Below are 20,974 nucleotides of genomic sequence, written 5' to 3'. Positions count from 1 at the left end.
CTGGTGGTTCGTGTGTTGGAGCCCTGCGTCAGGCCCTGTGTTGACAGCTTGGAGCCTGAAGTCTGCTTCTGATTTACTGTCTCCCTCTCTCTCTGCCCATCCTTGCTCATGCACTCTCTCTCAAAAGATAAATATTTTAAAATAAATAAATAAATAAAAGAAATTAGTTGATAAGAGATAGAAGAAGAGATGTTTCCTCTTGAATATTAACCATTTAAGCATAATTCTAGAAATACATATCATTGCATCTGTCAGTATATGTATGTCATTTGTGTCTAAATATTATTCTATAGTTATAAATATTTTTCTAACATTTAAGATTATGGAAATAAATGATCAGTGTTAATGTTACTGTGATTAAGAGTGACTCTATCAGTTGCTGACACACTAGGGTTCATTCTAAAATATTTTATCTTTAACAAATATAAGGTTAGAACAGATATTTCTGTTTTAATGACTATTTTAGAAGATAACATAAAATTTTCAGAAATTAAACTTAGAAAAGGATATGTATGATTGTAACTTTATGAAGACAACTGAATATAGAAATGATTGTTCTTATTTCTAAGTTAAACCAAATATTACTTTTAATAGGGCAGATATTACAGAAGACAAAAAAAAGTTCATTATTGGAGTAAAGGGTAATAAATATTATGTCCTATTCAATTCTGAATGAGAAAAAAATGTAGTCATGGAAGTGACTTACTAGTATATCAATTTTATACAGACTTGACCTTGACCGAAGAAACATGCTTTGAAAAGTAGAAATGTTCCCAGCTACGTAACATACATTAGTCATTAACATTAACTCAATTTTCAGATAAATAATAAATCTCTTCTGATTTTATAGCTAGGAGTTAATCCAGTAGAGTGGTTATCATCAACTCTAAGCCTTTTGTGGTTTTTAATTGTTCTTTTCAAATGAAAAGCTTTATGCCAGCTTTTGTTACCACCCAATTAATTTTCAAAACCAATTAAGATAAAATCATACATAATAATCTCCTACTTATTACTAAGTGTATAAAATTTGCCTCCATCACTTAGTTCTTTTGACCCACCATTGACAACTCCTGATTAGTAGAGCTCCACTACTCTGCCTCTTTGCTTATTAACATTAACAGGCATTTGAAAAAAGATACTCACTTCAATTTGTTAATTCAAATCGACATTGCACATTTTCTATAATTTGAATAGCTCCACAATTGTTTGTCTTTGAATATCTGACTTCGCTCTATCCGGCTTTCTAACATGACTTCTGCTTGAGAACAACATGCTACTAACACAATGTGGTATTATTAACCTGGCAGTTGACTGGTGATCACTGTAGTTCAGACATAAATCTTCTGAAAATAAAAACCTAAATATTAGAAGTAACCTTTTATTTAGGTTTGTAAACTCAAGGTTGTAAATTCTATTTCTGATTAGTTTTGATTTGGATAGTTAACTATGGTATTTCTCAAATTCTGGATAATAACAGTACATTTGTTTAACACTCATTCAAGTAATTTTGTTGGAAAGCATCAAAAAAATGTTCCAAATTTCATTTCGTTATCATATTCTTTCCATAAACATAATTCAGCATTGTATAAATTTAAATGTATTGCAAAGGTATTGTGATATTTTGTGCTGAGATATTTTTGCCATCTGGATTTTAAAATAATTAGTCAAGTTTATGTCAGGAATTTAACAGATTTAAATGCATTTTTATGCTTTATATATATAAATAATTTCAGTTAAGGTATTTTAAAGAAATATATATTTTACAGATGTAAAAGAAGTAATGAATTGGTGCTCATGCAAAACTCTAGAATAAGCCATAAAATTATTAGTTCCTTAAAATTAGTTTACATAAACATCTGAAATGGTAATAAATTCATTTTATATATATCTTTATAATGCTCAGTTGGCTAAGCATCCAACTTTGGCTCAGGTCATGATCTCATGGTTCATGGGTGTAAGCCCTGAGTCAGGCTCTGTGCTGACAGCTCAGAGCCTGGAGCCTGCTTCAGATTCTGTGTCTCCTTCTCTCTCAACACCTCCCCCCACTCATGCTCTGTGTCTCTCTTTCTCAAAATAAATAAACATTAAAGAAAATAAATAAATGAGTAAATAAATAATAAAATATAATTGTCAGGTTTAGTGGGGTTTTGTTTGTTTTTGCGGTCTCAGGTAATAAACTACTTTTAAAATTTTATACAAATGGTGGTATACATTTTAAAAATGTATATTTTTCTAAACTGGTGATTTCATTTCAATTCAATACATGGGAAGAAATGAGTCAGTTTATACTATTTTTTTATTAAAAGTGCCAGCTGCCCTCAGACAAAGTTAAAGTTATAAGTAGGAAGTAAACAGCTTTAAAAAAATCAGGTAACATTTCAACATGAAGTAAGGATAAAATATAAAACAGAGTGTCAATGATATCAGCAGAACAATGATCATAAGCCAGTTCGAGACGGCTGGGGAAGCATTCTGGAAGGGAAGTCTGGAATCCTAAATTGCCAGGGAACAGGATCCTAACAGTGACTTTTATCTATGATTGACTTAACTTTGATCAATTTAGAAGAAGAGACATCTTTTTCAAGTAAACTGTATCTGTGTTTGCAGTCAATTTTTTCACCTGGAAGCATTTCACCTACAAAAATGTTAATACACTTCTGGAATGGTGTTTTTGATAAGGAAATGACCCTTGAGGCCTTATTCCCCCTATAGAGTAACAACGCACTAGCATGTCTTCATTAACAGTTGCCATTTTTAAAGCTTTCTTATTTAGCATTGGAAATAAAGAAATTTCTCCTTATATGGTGTGATTTCATAGCTTTGATACTTCATTGGCTCCAGTTTACCTAGTGGATGAGAGTTCAATACTCAACAGAGATGCTGAAAAAAACCCCGAAACAAACAAACAAAAAGCAAACTCTGTGTAACACTACTTTACCTGTATTAGAGAATTCCACGAAAGAGAAGATACATATTTTCCATAAGTTTTCAAAGTTACTGATAGATTTTGATTCATAGAGGTAATACAGTTAGAATTTATATATTGATGTAATTTCTCCATGAATTTTTGGCTTCCTCATGAGACTATAGGCAAGGTATGTGTTTGCTTTGCTGAGCAAAATATTTTTACTTGCTACAATTAGTATATAATACATTCTTTTAATGAATATTTACTGACTGACTGAATGAATATACTAGTGATCAATTAGAAGAATATTTTAAAATATGCCAAAAAATTCGGCGAGTCTGAGTGGCTCAGTCAATTAAAGGTCTAACCCTTGATTTCAGCTTAGGTCATTATCTCATGATTCATGAGTTTGAGCCCCACATTGAGCTCTATGCTGATAGTGCAGAACCTGCTTGGGATTCTCTCTGTCTCCTCTCTCTGCCTCTCTCTACTCATGGTTTCTCTCTCTCTCTCTCTCTCTCTCTCTCTCTCTCTCTCTCAAAATAAATACACTTTAAAAATAAAATTTTAAAAATGACAAAAAACTCCTGAAAACAATTGGCTTACATTTAAACTCATCTGTACATGTGATCACAAAGCCTAATGTATATATGGAATATAATCAATGTTGAAAGTATTTTTTGATAAATGATTGGGAAATGAAGAATAAGCTATACTGAAATGTCAAGAACTGTTTGCCTTGTCTTTATTTGAGTTATGCTTTAAAAAAAATCAGTCTAATTAGAGAATGTCTTAGATTTCATCATGCAGTAAAAAATGATGCAGACCTCTGTAAGATTCTGTTATAGCTAAATTCAATAAGTGGTTTTAAGAAATTGCTCTAAAAAGTTTTTGAAAGGTTACCACATGGAAGCCAAAGGATTGATGTAATAAAATACCATATAGTGTATAATAAAAATGTCTGTTTTGTTGACCTCCTTAAATCTATTACTCATGGAGTACTCAGCAAATCTTGTTATAGCCTTGCTACCAAGGTCTTCGTGAGGGAAACTTTCTTTTATAAATTCATTTACTAACGGCCTACCCTGGTAGTAACCCAATAAAAATCTTTCCTGGGAATTCAACTTAGACTAAATTGAAAAGGCTCTGGACCAGAGACCTGCCTTCCCCACCAATAGCTCTGTGACTGTGACATGAGAAGAGGTTAAAGACTAGAAAATGGGTATTTCATCTAACTCTCGTGTTCTATATTATTTTTTCTTTTTGATAGAGGCTTGGTTTTCTCTTCCATGTAAAGGTAGAGATATAAACTCTTTGGACTATAAACTCATTAACATCATCATATGTTTATGATGGTCTGGGGGCCTCATAGTGTACTCATAGAAGGCTCAAATTCAAATATTTTCTGTGTATAAAATATCTGTAGTTTGGGGGATCAAATATTAGGGACTAGAGCAAATGCAACTCAACCACTTACTAGCTATTACTTGCCTTTCACATCCATTAAAAGGTGATTTGATAATATTACTAATCTCACAAGTTTGTGGTGAGAACTTGCTGATATAAATAACACAGCATATGGAACAATATCTGGCATGCAGTAAGAGCTCAATGCAGTTTGATTATTATCATTACTGTCATAGAGTTTTAAAAACGTAAATCTGTGTGCTTTAAAGTCTCACAATGTATATGGATTAAATTTAAGAAACATAAGGAAGGGGTACCTGGGTGGCTCAGTTGGTTTAATTTCCAACTTCGGCTGAGGTCATGTTCTCGTGGTTTTGTGAGTTTGAGCTCTACTTCAGGGCTCTCTGCTGTCAGTGTGGAGTCTGCTTTGGACCCTTGTCCTCCTCTTGGCTCCTCCCCCATGCTCTCACTCTCTGAAAAATAAATACTTAAAAAAAAAGAAAGCATTCCTGTTTTAAAAAATGAGGAAAATAGCAATTTCAAAGTAACAGTTAATAAATTAACTGAAGAACTGTAACAAGGCAGGCACATTCATTGCCAAATGAATTGACTTTTTATTTTTAAATTTTTATTTATTTTTAATTTTTTAACATTTATTTATTATTGAGAGACAGAGAGAGACAGAGCATAGGTGGGGGAGAGGCAGAGAGAGAAAGAGACACAGAGTCTGAAGTAGGCTCCAGGCTCTGAGCTGTCAGCATAGAGCCAGATGCAAGGTCTGAACTCACAAACCATGAGATCATGATCTGAGCCAAAGTCTGCCGCTCAATCAACTGAGCCACACAGGCGCCCCATGAATTGACTTTTTAAAGATTGTTATAGGATAGCAGAGGAAGAAGAGACCAGCCTGGGTGGGTTAGTCAAAGAATATATTTACAAAGATCAGTTTTGGCTAGAGTTGATAAAATTAGTAAATACTGGTCTCCCCTTCAGTCAAAGATTTATGGCAAATATTTGCTTGTAACTACATTTTAGTTTGCATCTTGCCTTTTCCAAAACTATTGGGATAATTACATCAATAGATAAGAGCATATTCCAAAAGCATGGTGAAAACACAATCTAGAATATCCTATTCTTTTGGAATAAGCTATTACAAAGAATGTCAAATGCCATTTTTACTGAGGGCTGTCTTAGAAAAATTGAAAGTCTATTCCTCTGGATTCCCTACAAATACTGGATTCCTGGTGTGAGGCAGCCATTCAACCACCCAGATGAAAAGACAGGCACTGAAACAAAACCCAAACCGAAACCAAACAAACAAAGAAAACCCCTCAACCTGACATTTTATTAGTAAAATTGTTAAATTGTGCTTTCTTTTGCTTAGATACACCATCCTAAATTTCAGAAGGGACCCTGGCTGGGGTCAGAGGACAGAGACCAGGGCCAGAGCCAGACAGAAGGCATTTGCTTACCACATGTGCATATTCACCACCCCCGGAATGCTCACTGTGGGCTTTCTCAGATCTGACCAGTCCAGCTCTAGCTGCGCCATCATGGAAGAAACAAAAGGAGAAATCAATGTCATGGGCTGGCCGAGGTTCTTACTGCCGGGAGAGTCTTCTATAGGGAAGAAGAGAGAGGTCTTTTCTCTCTTTGCAAATGTCTCCTCAGACACCAGAGGTTGAATCCTGCTAATCAGGCTCAAGGGTCTGGGCAGTTTCTGTGAAGGCTTCAGGGACCATAGGTAATACTAAGCAGAGGGCTTCCCTTGAGAAGTAGCTTGACCTAGTGAGAAGGTAGGCAGTAAAGTAACAACAAAAATGATCACTCTTCTATGAGGCCAAGACACAGAAACTGAACTTTAGCTGATGGAAATCTAGGAATTGATTGCTATGACCACACTCCTCTCCAAGTTTATGAGACTTAGTTCAAACGACAAGACTTCATATTGTGTTTAGGAAAAACTGAGTAAGAGGATCGTTATCATTGTCAAAAATATAAATATAAGGAGGCCCAGATTTCAAACAGCCTAAAAACATTTAGTAACAACTTATTTTAGGAGTCAGTTCAAAAAATTATAGTATTGGGGTGTCTGGGTGGTTCAGTGGGTTAAGCATCTGACTTCGGCTCAGGTGATGATCTCATGGTTGGTGGGTTCAAGCCCACCTCAGGCTCTGTGTTGACAGTTTAGAGCCTAGAGCCTGCTTTTGATTCAGTGTCCTTCTCTCTCTCTCTCTCTCTGCCCCTTCCCTGCTTGTACTTTGTTCATCACTCTCTCTCAAAAATAAATAAACATTTTAAAAAAATCAATATTTGTAAATCATCTTTTCAAGAAGCTGAAATACTAGATTCAACCTCAAATTTGTCAGTGTAGAATGAAGGAAATGGTAGAAAATGGCATGCTTATGAATTCTCTACAAAAAGTAATCATTCTTCTGGTCCTCATTTTACTTTCTGCCCCTCCCCCCACCATGGGCCCTAATTTTTAATGAAATTATCAAATCTACCACCAAGGAGATGGAAGCCCTGTACATAAAAAAATAAACAGCAAAATTTTTGAGGAGAAAAAAAATCCTCATGTACCTAGGAGAAATTAATTGCCCTGTCTAAATTGTTAATAACAGTGGTGAGAAAAAGATGCTACCTTTCATCATTTATTCAAAGCTGCCAAAACTGTATTGGAGACATTGATAAAAAATAACCACATTTACAATTTAAATAACACAAAACATTTCATTTTTAGCTGTTCTTCTCCCTTTATTTCTGGGGAAAATTTTTTCCTTCTTTCACCTTGTCTGGGCTGATTGCTTATTTTTATACTGTTTTGAATGATTTAAATTCATTTTTTTAAATAGAAAAAGAAAAAATGGAATTTTTGAAAAGCCCACATACATTTGTATGTTTTGACATGCATTCTTTACTCAAATTTATTATAAAATCTTATTTCAAATGGTAAGTCTAAGAACTTGGAGATGGGGGGGTGGGGAAAAGGGAAGGATTTGACTTACAGTATGAAATAGGATGTCTTTCTTAAAGAAGTCTTCATGGGTTTCATTTTAATTAGCCTGCCTTCACTTTTATTGTTGAATTATTCAGTTTCACTTTATGGTGCCATTTAGACAGTAAACTTTTCACACACCTGCAGGGACTGATAACAATGAGTTTAATTTAAATTAACTATCAGTACAATTTAAAGATACCAGTGCTACTAAGAATATTTGCTACAATAGCATATATCAGTTCATCCCCCCCTTTTTTTTCAAGAAGCCTATAGAAATAGTGGAGGTCATGCTGAGAATATTTACCCATTTTCTTTTTTTACACCAAACTGCTCATTTATTAGGATTTGGAGATCTTTAAGAAACTAAATAGTTCTTGATTCTCAATTAATTTGTTCCAGCTTCTGTATGACTAGACTAATCCTGAGTTGTTTAAGCTATACTGATTATTTGGGATTGTTAGTGTTGCCTTGTGCTTTTTATTGAAAAAATAAGAATTTTAATTATGTCTTATAAATAGCATTACTTAAATGGCTTTGGGGAGTAAATATATAATCAAGAAGGTACTTAGTGAAACAAAGGAAATATATTTTTCAGCAAATTGGGGGAGAAAAAACAAATAATAAGAGGTAATAAAATAATGTATGGGAGAAGATAATTATGTGATTGTGTTTCCACTATTTGGAATATTGGTGCACATATATCTGAATTTTAAATCATTCATAAGTTCATTAAGATCCCTACTCTGATTATACAACCATATATTGTTTTAATATCAGCTTCCTCTGGAATCCTTCACCATTATGATTTAAGCGTATTATTGATTTACGTACTGCCTTGGTTTTCTTCAAATCACCTATATTCCAGGGTAGGCAAGCATTAAGTTTTTTGCTATCCTAGTGCTTAAAATGCCTTCATTGCAACTGATGAATTGAAAAAAAAATTAAAATAAGTTTTAAGCCATTACTTATTTCTAACTACAAATTTAAAGAAAGTATTATTGGATATTATAGGATATCAGTGGAAAATATTCAAAGAACTCAGAAAATAGTACCTCTGTAAATGAGTTAATAATAAACTTAAAGTCTATCTAACTACAACACATACACGGATAACAAATATTACTCACTAAAAATACAGAGCAATAATATCACAACATTGTGCTGTGCCCAAAATAAGGAGTGTCCTAGTGTTCATTCATTCATTCAGTAAGTATTTGCTGAATACCCATTATGTTCTAGTCATTACTTTTAATGTTCATGAGTGTTTTTCTATGTTTGTTTTGGTATGTATATGTGAAATTAATAAAAATAAAAATAAAGCAGCATAAGGGCTGCAGGAAAGTTGAGGGGTTGCAATTATGAGACAGGTTTTAAGGAATGACCAAAAACATTTGATCGGAAATCTGAGTAAGGTGAAAGAGTGACTAAGGGGAAATCTGGAATATCAAATAAAGCGTTCATTATGCAATATGGATGCAGTGCAAAAACTGTTAGAAATGGAAGTATACTCTGTCAACTGTGACTTTTAGAGGGTTCTACAGTGTAAAAGGTTGTGGATAGATGAAGAGGAAAAAGGAGTAACCTTCCAAATGGGTGGAACAAACCTATAGAAGTCCAACACCAAATGTTGTTGGAGTGATGCTTAGTCACCCCAGAGATTCACTCAGTGATTGGGTTATTGCTGATGACACACAAGGAAAACGTGAAGAGAGTAAATCACATGACAGATCCAGTACTCATGAGAACAGCAAAAGAGGATAAGAAGACCTCAGACTTACTTGGTTAGAAGGCAAGATCAACCAAGAACTCAAGGAAACTGTGACAGGGGAAAATCATGTGATTCATCTAAGATAGTTTACTTGTCCTCCTCTCAGTGCTGAGATTTTTTTTTTATTTATAATGCTCTGTCATTTAATAGTTTGTGCAGATCAATGAATTTTTATACACATATACATACATGCCATTATTAATTAAATCAGGATATAGCATATTCCCAGCACCTCAAAGACTCTACCATGCCCCTTTGAAACATTTACCCACACAAGTAACCACTTTATATCCCAAACTATAAGTCAGTTCACCTGCTCTTGAAATTCATATAAATTGAATCATATAATATATACTTTCCTGAGTTTGCGTCTATTATGCAACACATATAAGATCCATTCTGTTGTTTTTATTTTCACTCACAAATGAGTGTTAAATCTAACTAAATTATTTTTTCTTTAATTATTGAAATAATATTATTTTCCTGTTTACTCTGAATGTGTTGAATTGCACTGATTAATTTTGTATATTACATCAAATTTGAATTATAAAAATTAACCTCATTTAATTATGACATGTCTTCCTTTTCATGTAATTTTGGTTTTTATTTGTTACAATCACGTTTAAGGTTTTTGTCAGAGTTGATGAGGAATATTGTTCTGTAATTTTTTTACTTTATTTATTTAAATTCAAGTTAGTTAACATGTATGTAGTATTGATTTCAGGGGTAGAACCCAGTGATTCATCACTTACATACAACACCCAGTACTAATCCCAACAAGTAAGCTCCTTGATCCCCATCACCCATTTAGCCCATCCCCCCACCGACCTCCTCTCCAGCAATCTTCAGTTTGTTCTCTGTATTTAAAAGTCTCTTATGGTTTAACTCCCTTTCTTTTTTTATCTTATTTTTCTTTCCTTTCCTTTATGTTCACCTGCTTTATTAATTTCCACATGAGTGAAGTCATATGATATTTGTATTTTAATACAAATAATACACTCTAGTTCCATCCACGTTGTTGCAAATGGCAAGATTTCATTCTTTTCGATCAACAAGTAATATTGCATTGTATGTATATAAAACACCTCTTCCGAGGCACCTGGGTGGCTCAATCAGTTAAGCGTCTAGCTTCAACTCAGGTCATGATCTCACAGTTCGTGGGTTCGAGCCCTGCATTGGGCTCTGTGCTGATAGCTCAGAGCCTGGAGCCTGCTTCGGATTCTGTGTCTCCCTCTCTCTCTGACCCTTTCCTGCTTGTGCTATCTCTCTCTGTCTCTCAAAAATAAATTAAAAAACAAAAAAATAAATAAATAAAAGGCATCAGAATTGGCCAAGAAGAAGTCAAACTTTCACTTTTTGCAGATGATATGATACTCTACATGATACTCTTCTTTATCCATTCATCAGTAGATGGCCATTTGGACTCTTTCCATTCTTTAGCTATTGTTGATAACACTGCTATAAACATTGAGATACATGTGCCCCTTTGAATCAGCATTTTTGTAATCTTTGGATGAATACCTAATAGAGCAGTTGCTGGGTCATATAATAGTTCTACTTTTAATTTTTTACAGAACTTCCATACTTTTTTCCAGAGTGACTGCATCAGTTTGCATTCCCACTAGGAGTGTAAAAGTGTTTCCCTTTTTTGTATCCTCACCAGCATCCGTTATTTATTTATTTTTTTTGTAAAGTCCTTGACAAGTTTTTGTATTAAGGTAGTTTGGTTTTACAAAACAAATTAAGAAGCATTCTCTCTTGCTATTCTCTGAAATAGCTGTTTAAAACTTATCATATTTCTTTCTTAAATGTGTAGAGGAATTCACCAACAAAGCTATCTGGACTTCAAATTTTCCTTACTGAAATATTCTTTTGTATTAATTGTATTTTCTTAACATATTTAGAAACATTAATCTTTTTATTTCTGTACCAGTTATGTGAAGCTACGTTTTGCAAGGAATAAGTCCATTTCATCAATATTTTCAAATTTATTGACATGAAGTTACTTGTAATATTACTAATAACTGAAAGATCAGTTGTGATACTCCCTTTTATTTCTATTTTGATTATTTATTATTTTCACTTTATTTTTTCTATTTACAATTAGAGTTTAATTCTGTTTCTTTAGAACTTACTTCTGGCTTTATAGATTTTTCTTTCCTATAGATATACATTTTATTTCATATATTTTTATTTTATTTTGATTTTTTGTTCTTGTTGTTTGAGTTTACTTAGCTGTTTTGTTTTCTAGATTCTTGATATTGAATCTCAGATAATTTACTTTGATTTTTTTCTTCTTTTTCAATATATGCATTGAGAATAAGAATTTCCCCCTAAATTCTGCTTTAGCTTTATCCTACAACCTCAATGCTTTGCCATTTTGATTATAATGTAAACTCTGTGTTTCTATTTTTTTTAGGTTCATTTATTTATATTTGAGAGAGACAGAGGGAGTAAGCTCAGGAGGAGCGGAGAAAAAGGGAGAGACAGAATCTCAAGCAGGCTCCTCACTCTCAGCCTGGAGCCAGATGCGGGGCTCAAACCCTTGAACCATGAGGTCATAACCTGAGCTGAAACCAAGAGTCAGTCACTTAACTGACTAAGCCACCCAGGTGCCCCTAAATTCTGTGTGTCTTTAACCTATGCTTGTCCTTCCTATTAATGATTCTGTACTTTCCCTTTTAATACATTATTCTTCCTGCTTATAATTTCTGTTTCCTGATTTTTTTATGAGCAAATGTCACAGATATTGGTACCGTATAACTTCTCTACCTTTGTATCAGGTGGACATCTCTGATCTTAGTAGCCAGGATGAGTGGAGAATCAAATAATGATTCCCATCGGTATTAGCTTCCTAGATCTGCTGTAATAAAATACCACAAATCGGGGGGGGGGGGTAACCGAAAGAAATTTATTGTCTCACAGTTTCAGAGGCTAGATCAAAATGTTAAGTGTTAGTTGCATTTGAAGGCTGTGAGGAAGCATCTGTTCTCTCTCCCCTAGTTCTTGTGGTTTGCTGGCAGACTTTGACATTCCTTGTCTTATATGCATCTACCTTCATCTTCACGTGGTGTTTTCCCTATGTGTGTAGGTCTGGGCTCAAATTTCCTCTTTTTATGAGGATGTTATTCATTCATCTGCAATGACCTAATTTCCAAATAAAATCATATTCTGAAGCACTGAAGGTTAGGAATTCAACTTATAAGTTTGAGGGAAGGGCCAAATTCAACTAATAACATCACAGATGCTACTCCTAAGAAAAGAGTCATGGAGTGAATCATAAATTATTACTACGATTGTTAGTAATGTTATTATTATTGTTTAGCACCTATCTTGTAAAATCATTTTAAGAACTAGCTCAGTCATCAAAACAAATGCATGAGGCACTATGATTATTTTTCTATTGTTTATCAACTTCAACTCTACCCTCTATACTCAGTGATTCTGGTACTAGGACTCGAAAAGCTACATTTCTCATACTTATTTGCCATTTGGCTTCCTCTTGGACTCTGCCAAGAAATCATTAAAGGAAGGTTGGCAGGTGTGATGCATTATGTGTTTAGTCCAAGCACATAAATAAAATAAACAAAGGGAGAGGGTGCATGCTGAAGCATATAAAATAAAATTGATTCTTAGAGGAGGAGGGTCAGATGGTGATGAGCTGGTAAGAAAAATGTGGTTATTATCTAAGAACATAAGAATCCCAAAGAGACCTTGTAAATATGAAAAATAAGTAAGATCACATGTGGTACCAGTGACTTGGTAATCCTAGTTCAGTTGAACTCTCATCTTTTCCACTTTGCTAAGTAATCAATTCACGAATCAATGCCCCAGATAGATAAAAATGATAGGCCAAGGCTTGGGTGCAGTATTTTGTAGTAGCTGAAAAGGAGGTGGGAAAATCAAGTATCTAGCTTCTATTGTAGACATCAATAGAATATGGACTTCTTTAAACATCAGAAGAAGATTCAGATGATGACAAAATTCAATAAAGTCCATTAAGATGATCAAAGTTCAAAGTAGGTATTTTAGCTCCCAGCCCAAGGGCAATTTATATCCCCAATATATTGACTGTTTTTTTGTTGTTAGACATGCAGAAAATTTAAATTTGTAAGGAAAGCTACTGATTTTACCTTCAAAAATTAATTGAGAAATTTTCCTCATCTAACAAATAAATGTTATGTACATGTTCATAAACCTTCATAATTTGAAGTGTAAAGTTGCCTTTTAATAAACTGACATGCATTCTGTTCTTTAATGTGAGGTGAAAACCCCAGTTAATTGTTTTTCCTATTTGAATGATAAATCTCCCCATCACCACTTGAGTAATTTACTTATGTAATTCTTGGATTGCATTAAATTTATTCATATTCTACATGGTACCTCTGTCCTATAACTCCTCATATATTAATCTGAACTTCTATTTTTTTCTAGTATCAATGGCTTCCCTTTCATAGATAATGTAGACAAAAACTTATAAAAAAGAAATACCTGAAACATTTTAACTCATAATGTGTATTTTAATAATGAAATCAGTATAACAAAATATTTATCTCATAGACAATATGCTTCTTTATTATTGTCCCTGAAAGTTGACAGGGTTTTCTTTTTTACGTTTTTATTCTGGACTTCTTTTTTTTTTTATTTTACTATGTATTTATTTTTCCTAAATATAATTTATTGTCAAGTTAGTTCACATACAGTGTATATAGTGTGTTCTTGGTTTCAGGAATAGATTCCCAGTATTCATCGCTTACATACAACACCCAGTGCTCACCCCAACAAGTGCCCTCTTCAATGCCCATCATCCATTTTCCCCTCCCCTCAGCCCCCCTCTGTATTTGAGTCTCTTATGGTTTGCCTCCCTCCCTCTCTGTAACTATTTCTTCCCCTTCCCTTCCCCCGCGGTTTTCTAAGTTTCTCAAATTCCAAATATGAGTGAAAACATAATATCTGTTTCTCTGACTGACTTATTTCCCTTAACATAATGCCTTCCAGTTCCATCCATGTTGTTGCTAATGGCAAGATTTTATTCTTTCTCATTGCCAAGTATTATTCCATTGTATATATAAACCACAATTTCTTTACCCATTCATTATTTGATGGACATTTGGACTCTTCCATAATTTGGCTATTGTTGAAAGCATTGCTATAAACATTGGGGCACATGTGCCCCTAGGAATCAGCACTCTTGTATCCTTTGGATAAATTCCTAGTAGTGCTATTGCTGAATCCTAGGGTAATTCTATTTTTAATTCTTTGAGGAACCTCCACACTGTTTTCCAGAGTGGCTGCACCAGTTTGCATTCCCAACAACAGTGCAAGAGGGTTCCCTTTTCGCCACATCCTCACCAACATCTCTTGTTTCTTAAATTGTTAATTTTAGCCACTCTGACTGGTGTGAGGTGGTATCTCAGTGTGGTTTTGACTTATATTTCCCTGATGATGAGTGATGTTGAGCATATTTTGATGTGTCTGTTGCCCAACCAGATATCTTCTGTGGAAAAGTGTCTATTCATGTCCTCTGCCCATTTCTTCACTGGATTGTTTTTCGGGTTTTGAGTTTGGTACTTTTTAAAAATAGATTTTGGATACTAACGCCTTATATCTGATACGTCATTTGCAAATACCTTCTCCCATTCCATCAGTTGCCTTTTAGCTTTGTCGATTGTTTCTTTTGCTGTGAAGGAGCTTTTTATCTTGATGAGGTCCCAATGGTTCATTTTTGCTTTTATTCCCTTGCCTTTAGAGACATGTCAAGTAAGAAGTTGCGGTGGCTAAGGTCACAGAGGTTGTTGGGTGTTTTCTCATCTAGGGTTTTGATGGTTTCCTGTTTCACATTTAGGTCTTTCATCCATTTTGAGTTTATTTTTGTGTATGGTGTAAGAATGTGGTCCAGGTTCATTCTTCTGCATGTTGTTGTCCAGTTCTCCCAGCACCCAAACTGTCTTTTTATTCCATTGGATGATCTATGTGTCTGTTTTTTGTGACAGTACTATCTGGTCCTGATGGTTACAGCTTTATAATAGAGGTTTAAGTCCTGGATTATGATGCATCCCACTGTGGTTTTCTTTTTCAACGTTGATTTGGCTATTCGGGGTCTTTTGTGATTCCCTACAAATTTTAGGATTGCTTGTTCAAGCTCTGAGAAGAATGCTAGTGCAATTTTGATTGGGATTGCATTGAATGTGTAGATTGCTTTGCCATTTAACAATATTTGTTCTTCCAATCCATGAGCATGGAATGTTTTTCCATTTCTTTGTGTCTTCTTCAGTTGTTTTCATAACTTTTCTATAGTTTTTAGCATACAGATCTTTTACATCTTTGGTTATGGTTGTTCCTAGGTATTTTATGGGTTTTGGTGCAATTTTAAATGGAATGGATTCCTTGATTTTTCTTTCTACTGTTTCATTATTAGTGAATAGAAATACAACCAATTTCTGTACATTGATTTTATATCCTGTGACTTTGCTGAATTTGTTGACAGTTGTTTTGAGACCTGGTATATGATCTATTTTGGATAAAGTTCAATGTGCACTTGAGGAGAATGTGTATTCTGCTGCTTTTGGATGAAAAGTTCTGAATATATATGCAAGGTCCATATGGTCCAGTGTATCATTCATGGCCATTTTTTCTTTAATGATTTTATGCCTAGATTATCTGTCCATTGCTGTAAATGGAGTATTAAAGTCACCTACAATTACCCACTCTTATCAATAAGATTACTTATGTTCATGATTAATTGATTTACATAGTTGGGTGTCTCAAGTTGGGAGCATAACATTTACAATTGTGAACTCTTCTGGATGGATAGACCACTTAATTATAATATAATGCCCTTATTCATCTCTTGTTATAATCTTTAGTTTAAAATATAGTTTGTCTGATATAAGTATGGTTTATGTAGCTTTTTTTTGACTTCTAGCAGCATGATAGATGGTTCTTCATCCCCTCACTTTCAATCTGAAGGTGTCCTCAGGTCTAAAATGAGTGTCTTGTAGACAGCATATAGATGGATATTGGTTTTTTATACATTCTGATACCCTATTTCTTTCGGTTGGGGAATTTAGTCCATACATCTAGAGTGATTATTAAAAGGTATGGATTTAGTGTCATTGTGTTATCTGTAGGTTTCATGCTTGTTATGATGTCTCTGTTCCTTTGTAGTCTTTGGAGCTTTCCACCCATACAGTCCCCCTTAGGATCTTCTGCAGGAATGGTTTAGTGATCATGAATTCCTTCAGTTTGTTTTTCTGGGAAAGACTTTATCTCTCCTATTCTGGATGACAGCCTTGCTGGATAAAGAATGCTTGGCTGTGTATTTTTCCAATTCAGCACATTGAATATTTCCTACCACACCTTTCTGGCCTCCCAAGTTCCAGTGGACAGGTTTTCCACTACCCTGAAATGTCTAGGCCTATTTGTCCCTAACTGCTTCCAGATTTCTCTCTTAATCTTTGTATTTTGCTAATTTCACTGTGGTATGTCATGGTGAAAACCTATTCTTGTTAAATCTAAAAGGAGTGCTCTGTGCCTCCTGGATTTGGATAGCTGTTTCCTTCCCCAAATTAGGGAAGTTCTCAGCTATAATTTGTCAAGTAAACCTTCTCCCCCTTTCTCTCTCTCTTATTCTGGAACTTCTATGATATGAATATTATTACATCTCATTGAATCATTTAGGTCTGTAATCCTTCCCCATGGTCTAGTATTTTCTTATCTCTCTTTTTATCAGCTTCATCATTTTTCATAATTTCATCTTCTATTTCACTTATTCTCCTCTATGCTTCCTCAATCCTTTCTGTCCCCTACACACAGTTATTTTGCATCTCATTTCCAGTATTTCTTAATTCATTGTGACTATTTCCTAGTTCCTTGATCTCTGCAGCAATAGATTTTCTGCTGTCTTCTATGCTTTGTTAAAGTCCAGATATTAATCTCATGACTATTATTCTAAATTCTTAATCAGATATATTATTTATATCTGTTTTGAACAATTCTTTGGCTATCATTTCTTCCTGGAGTTTCTTTTGAGGAGAATTCTTCCATTTCATCATTTTGGATAATTTTCTGTCATGTATGTGTTTAATAGCTTATGGGTATTGCACCTGCAAGCACTACTGTATTAAGAACAGGTCATACACTGTGCAGGGCCTGGCCCTCCTGGTGGTGTTTTTGGAGTATGTTATATGCCATCTGTTGCTGTGACTTTGGTTGCTTTATCAACCTATTCATACTGGTGATTGGTATCTTCCATCAGGTGTGCTTTGATTTGTTTGTGGAAGTCACCTTGGAAAAAAATTAAAAGGGGTGATGGTGGTGGAAGAAGCTTTATCCAATAAAAAGAGAGAAATGACAGGGTTGGGGAAAAAGAAATGAAAATTAAAATGACCATGCAGAGAATCAGAGAAACAATATTGGTTAATCCAGAGAGAGAGAGAGAGAGAGAGAGAGAGAGAGAGAGAGAAATAAAGAAGAAAGAGACACTGAAGAGGTATAAAGAAAATAGATTAAAAATGTCTCCTGGGGCACCTGGGTGGCTCAATCGGTTAAGTGTCCAACTTTGGCTCAGGTCATGATCTCATGGTTTGTGGGTTCAAGCCCCACATCGGGCTCTGTGCCGACAGCTAGCTCAGAGCCTGGAGCCTGCTTCAGATTCTGTATCTCCCTCTCTTTCTGACCCTCTCCTGCTTGCACTGTCTCTCTCTGTCTCAAAAATAAAAATTAAAAAAAATTTTTTAAAATGTCTCCTCAAGCAAATCCACAACCAAAATTGAGAAGGGAAGAAATAAGAAGAAGAAAGGAAAAGAAAAGAAAGGAAAAGGGAAAAGAAAGAAAAGAAAAGAAACATATATAATAAGAATTGACCAAGAATCAAATCAGAAAATGCAAAACTGCTGGATTGATGTCTGATGGTGTCTTGGAACCACTGGCTCTGCTGGTCTGGAGGAGAGGCCATCTGTTCCCTCAGTGTCAATCTTCCTCCAGTAGATTGCAGATACCAGGCATGGAGGGGTTTTGTGTAGGTTGTCCTACCTCCACTGTGGGCCTGTTTCCTGAAGCCCCACCTTGTCGGTGATGGGGAGAAAAATGGCAACACCCCAGTCTCTCCTGACCACGTGGCAGGCGAATAAGAGCCAATTCTGGGGCTGCACCTTGTAGGCGAATCTCATGAACATCAGGGAGTAACAGCAGAGAGCAAACGTCATCTGCCCACTGATAATCTCTGGAGACTTCTTCATGTCTTTAATGGCAGCGATGGGAAGGCCCCAGTTGGCTACGGGCCCATGAAGTGCGTACTCATGAGATAGTCCCGAGGGCCCTTGCTCTGGACATAGTCCGTGGCTTTCCGCACCAAGGACACCACCTTGGACCTGGTGTCCCAAATCACTCTATACAGGCAGCCTTCATTGCACTGTGCAGGCATGAATGGCCGGTTTGTCCACTCCACAGTCTTTCGCACCTCCCAGGACTCAAACCCCAATGTCAGTTGGGATTCAAACCCCAATGTCTTAAAGGATCCTGCTCTGCTTACCCAAGTTTTGGAGTAGTGCCACTCTGCCCAGCTAACAAAGGACCTTTGACTGGCAGGTGCCTGAAAAATCTTTTGTCCTTGGAGCGGCTATATACCTTCTTCCACAGCATTCGAGGAAGTGGACTGGTCTTCCAATGTGCCTCTGAGCTTGCTACCAAACAGGCTGGCTCCCACCACCCCACTCCCCTAACCAATGTAAATTGGCTCTTTCTCCATTTTTTCCATTCCCTGGTCCATAGTCTGGAGAGGTTTCTCTCTTGTCCAAATACAATCCTACACATCCACAGTCTCTCTTTCTCCTCCTTTTGTCTCTCTACTAAAAAGGATCCCTCCCCTACACCATCCATTTTTATCTCTCCCAATTTGCAATCATGTACCTATGGCCTGCCCTGCTGTCCCTTGGGCCTCTGGAGACGTTTCTGTCACTCTGTAGCCTGGATTCTTGGAATTCCAAGTCTTCTAGCCTCAGTACTCCTGTATTTGAAGGACAAGAGAACTTTGAGCCTCCAAAGGTCACAATGTTGAATCAACTCTTTTTTGTTTTTAAGTTTACTTGTTTTGAGAGAGAAAGAGAGAGTGTGAGTGGGGGTGGAGAGGGGGCAGGAGAGAGGGAGAGAGAATCCCAAGCAAGCATCCTACTATAAACACAGAGCCCAATATGGGGTTTGAAGTCACTAACCATGAGATCACGACCTGAGCTGAAATCAAGAGTTGAACACTTAATTGACTGAGCCACCCAGACACCCCGAGAGTTGACAGTTTTACACATTATGAATGAGAATGTGTGTAATTAACTATGTCTTTTAGGGAAAAGGAAAGATAAATTAACAGATACCCTAATTATTTGACATGATTGTCTGGAAGGCAGGATAGTGGAAGGCCAGAGCCAACTTAAAAACTACTATTCCTCAATCTAGAATGTTGGGGGATTTGGAGGATCTGTCTGAAAATCTCATAAGGTAGGACCTCATATCCAAAGTTTTATTAAAATGGTGGCAGTGATTCCTTAACCCACAAAAGCAAAATCAAGGAAAGTAGAAATCACAAATACACTTACAGTTGGATTTACCTATTAATGAAGACTTTGCTGAGGGAAGGGGTGAGTTCACACACTCCAGGAAAAATGGGAGAAGAAATACTGTCATCCAGAAATTTCTCTTAACCGTATCCCTCTATATTCATGAGACCCCAAACTTACCTAAATAAATCAATGGGGCTGCCAGATGTGACTGAGATGCCTGAAATATTTATGTATTTTGGTTTCTTCTTCCTCTTAATCCACAACCTCACACCACTTCCCACACTACAGAAGTGACTATAGCATTGGGGTCCTCACAGAGATTATCCAAAAGACTCCGAAACCTGAGAGGAGGCACCCACACTAGGGTACCAGTCATTGACCAGTTGGAACATAATCTGTTTCTCATTTATCTCTCAGAGAAAGCAGGCCACTTAGGAAAAATCAAAGGTTCTTAATCTAGGAAAGGAACCTCTATTTTCTAGGGCATTGTTCTTGAGAAAGTTTTAATAAACCCACATCCAAGGGAAGGAGTTTAAAGAGAGAGCTATTGAGAGTATACTTCTGACACTCATTGATATGTTCATATTATGCAAAAGGCAGGTAATACTGATTATTTATATGTGTGTGCATCAAAATTCCCATCCTTGGAAAATTTAAATAATTATTATCATTCAAATAATGGCAATGGCTATTAAATTACCAACTGATTAAATGATTATGATATTTAAAATAGCAGAAATATAACTCTTGACTCCCTTCATATTTAATATTCTACCTATAAAACCAAACTGCCTCATTGCTCATTATAAAGTAATATAATTCCCGGGTTGTAAATCCTTTGACCTGGTCAAGCTCATTTCCTACATTCTAAATTCTGTACTCAAGAATTACTAACCTCCACAAGTATTCTAATCATAGTAATTATAATAGTAAAACTTTGACAAAATTAGATGATGGGCTTTATCAAATCAAAGATTATTGGGCAGTATAATATTGCAATCTTAATAACAGCAAATACAACAATATACTATTCTCTACAAGTTCTTGATTAGAGAAGATTTCCAGACTCCTTTTACAATATTTTAAAGATAGTCAGATTAGAATGAAATATTGGGTAAGTGAAAATATTGGTGTGTGAAAATTTGCTTAGGATGAGTTTTCACCAGTTTTTATTAGAACAGCCAGATCTATAACCTTTAACAGAACACACCACTGTTCATTAACTATTTATAACATAATTATTCCCTGTCTTATACAAATATTTAAAATAATATTTAATGGGATGCACGTATATTGTGTGTTGTGTGAGTGTGTGTGTTCAGGCATGATATACATAA

This window comes from Suricata suricatta, chromosome 7 (assembly GCF_006229205.1).
Source record: "Suricata suricatta isolate VVHF042 chromosome 7, meerkat_22Aug2017_6uvM2_HiC, whole genome shotgun sequence".
Classification (NCBI taxonomy): domain Eukaryota; kingdom Metazoa; phylum Chordata; class Mammalia; order Carnivora; family Herpestidae; genus Suricata; species Suricata suricatta.
This window is presented reverse-complemented; position numbering follows the sequence as displayed.